Raw genomic sequence first — 3488 nt, 5'->3', positions numbered from 1 at the left:
TAAGATGACCCTGGAGTCTGCAGAACCCAAGGGAAGGTATATGGTGGTAGGTAGGCAAATGGTAAAACCAAGGCCGGGCCTTGCTAGAGGAGTTTTATTCAAAGCGAATTGTCAAAGGGTTCCCATTATAACCCAACCGCGTAAGGAACGCAAAATCAAGGAACATAACACCGGTATGATGGAAACTAGGGTGGCAAGAGTGGAACAAAACACCAGGCATAAGGCCGAGCCTTCCACCCTTTACCAAGTATATAGATGCATTAATTAAAATAAGAGATATTGTGATATCCCAACATATCCGTGTTCAAACATGGAACAAACTTCATCTTCACCTGCAACTAGCAACGCTATAAGAGGGGCTCAGCAAAGCGGTAACATAGCCAAACAACGGTTTGCTAGGACAAGGTGGGTTAGAGGCTTGACATGGCAATATGGGAGGCATGATATAGCAAGTGGTAGGTATCACGGCATAGGCATAGCAATAGAGTGAGCAACTAGCAAGCAAAGATAGAAGTGATGTCGAGGGTATGGTCATCCTGCCTGCAAAGTTCTCCGAGTTGACGATAGCTTGAACCTCGTAAGCGTACTCAACGGGTTTCTCGATCATGTACTCGTCTCCCGGATCTACCCAAAGCAAGAACACAAGCAAGGGAAAACACAATCAAGCATGGTGCAATGCGCAAGCAACAAGACGCAAAACATGGCATGATATGCGGGATGTAATATGCAATGCATATGCGTGCTCCGAAAGGAAAAGATTGAACCAGGCCTTAACTTGGCAAACCAAGCATGCCTCTAGAAAGATGAGTTGATTTCGGTCGAAATCGATATAAAGATCACCAGAAACGGATGCACGGTTTGCAAATGGCAAGCAAAACAAGAATAGCACAATTCTGCGATTAACAGCACGATGCCATCTAGAATGCAACAAGAAACTAAGCTACTGCACTCCAACATAGCAACAAATCACATGGCAGTGATCTACTCAAGATGCTTGATAAAAGATGAACACTGAGCTATGGCTAAATCACAAAATAACAGGCTCAAACAAGCATGGCAAAAGAGCAAAAGATAACAGCCTCTCAGACTTGGTGAAAATAGCAATATGTCAGGATTTAACATCAGGAAGCAATGTTTAGAGCAAGATAACAACATGCTACAGGAACAGGACATAGCAATACAAGGCATGGCATGAATCTACTCAAAGCATATAACAAAAGTCCCTTACTGACCATAAGCCAAAAAGGATCAGAAGATATGATGGCACCCATGTAAACATAGTAAGTTTCGTTAACAGATTCAGACTTAGCAGAAATCTGGACATGGCATAAACAGAAATAAGAAGGCATGTTTGTGAGCTCGATGCACTCAACACAAGGCATTGCATGACAAGCTAAGCATACTACCAGCAAGAAGACATGTTCATGAAGCTAACCAAAGCAAGAACAAGTTCATAGAATGCATGGATCAACTACAACAACCTTGGCAAAATCGAATAACACGTAAACAATCTGCCAGGAACATTTTATAGCAAAAGTAGAGCAAGATTGAGTCATGCTAGGGCACTCCATAATTGCAAACAAAGACATGGCTGGATAGAACATAACAATATCTCAAAATCATCCTTACTGAACATGCTCAAAAGATGCATGGATCTCTCTGTAGCAACGTGAATACATGGCATAAAAATAACAGCAGAGCAAAGACTTAGTGAAATTCTAAGCCTCTGAAATCAGCAATATCACGAGAGCTACTTTGCATGCTTGTGCTAGTCACCACATTGATCACAAAAATACATGGCATACACCCCTGTAAATATGGCATGGCATAGCCCAAAACACATGTAGAGCTCATGCCCATATGCAGCACACAATAATCATGGTGAAAATGACAAATGCTCATAAACTGATAAGAATCAGCACCTAACATTATGAAGCACTCTTGCAACAGTCATTAGGGCATCAAGATGGACTTAAACAAGCATGGTGCAATGGAACAAAATGAAGAGGACAACCAGACGAACAATTTGATATATCATGCGCATGAAACGGAGCTACGATGATGAAGTTATGATGCGACGAACATGGCCTGAAAATACCACAGATCTGGGACTTCGAGAAAATCAACCTCCGGAAAGTCAACTCGGGATGACACGGAGCGGGACGGAGGGATCCGGTTGCGGGCGACGCGTTTGGTTCGTTGAAGTGGTGGATCTGGTCCACCTTTTCCAGATCCACCGGAGAGAGAACTCCGGTGAGCTTGGAGCGGTCGCCGGCTGGATTCCGGCGAGGAGGAGGCCGGCGAGCTAGATTCGGCGGGGCCGAGCGGGCGCGGCGCCGACGAAGAGATGCGGCGGCGGAGCAGCTAGGTGACGGAGAGCGGTGGCCGGAGCAGCACCGGTGAGGCGGTGGACGCCGACGGAGGCGCGGCGAGGTGCCGGCAAAGGCGAACGCCAGAGAAGGGCGACGAGATGACTTGCAGCTCAGGCTCCGGCGCGGGGAGTCGCTCGGGCGAGTGGCGACGGCGACCGAGCCAGGTGGGCCCGCGATGGGCTCCGCGGGCCGGCGCGGTGGAGGACAGGTGGCAGCTCCGGATTGGGCGAGGGCGAGGGAGGACACGTCCGGTCACCGGGCGGACATGTCCGGCGGCGCGAGGAAGAGGAGGGCTAGGGTTCATCCACGAAAATTTCGGAGGAGACACATATATATAGGTATAGGGAGCTAGGAGAGTCCAAATGAGGTGCGGTTTTCAGCCACGTGATCGTGATCGAACGACCGTGAGGCTGGAGGGGGTTTGGATGGGTTTTGGGCAAATTTGAATGGGTGTTGGGCTGCAACACACACGAGTCCTTTACGGTTCCCCGGTTAACCGTTGGAGTATCAAACGGACTCCAAATGGCACGAAACCTGACAGGCGGTCTACCGGTGGTGTACCAAGGCTGCTTGGAAAATCTCGGTCCATTCCGAGAATGTTTAACACCCGCACACGAAAATAGACAAAAGGGGACGCCGGAGGACATAGGAGCGCCGGATTGCAAAACGGACAACGGGGAAATGCTTGGATGCATGAGACGAACATGTATGCAAATGCGATGCACATGATGACATGATATGAAATGCATGACACACAAACAAATGACAAGGCAACAACAACGAATAACTGGAAGACACCTGGCGCAACGGTCTCGAGGCGTTACATCCTCCCTCCATCATAGTTTACAAGGCGCCCTTCATTATGATGCATTTGTCTCATTGCGTTTCCACCACCAGAGAGACTTTAGACGCGTTTGGTTTAATGCTCAATTAATTAGGGCATGGTAACCGCAATTTTCTCTCGATGTACTACTACGGATTGGAGTAAGTGCATGTATGTGTGTACCCGGGGTGGAAGCACTGCATGCATGTGTGTACGCATTATTTCCTCTAGTAATAGACGCCGTGCTATAACTACCAATGCTATTTTTCAGGCTGATCGCTAGTCGCCTTGGT

This window comes from Triticum dicoccoides, chromosome 6A, assembly GCF_002162155.2.
Source record: "Triticum dicoccoides isolate Atlit2015 ecotype Zavitan chromosome 6A, WEW_v2.0, whole genome shotgun sequence".
Taxonomy (NCBI): domain Eukaryota; kingdom Viridiplantae; phylum Streptophyta; class Magnoliopsida; order Poales; family Poaceae; genus Triticum; species Triticum dicoccoides.
Note: the sequence above shows the minus strand (reverse complement) of the source record.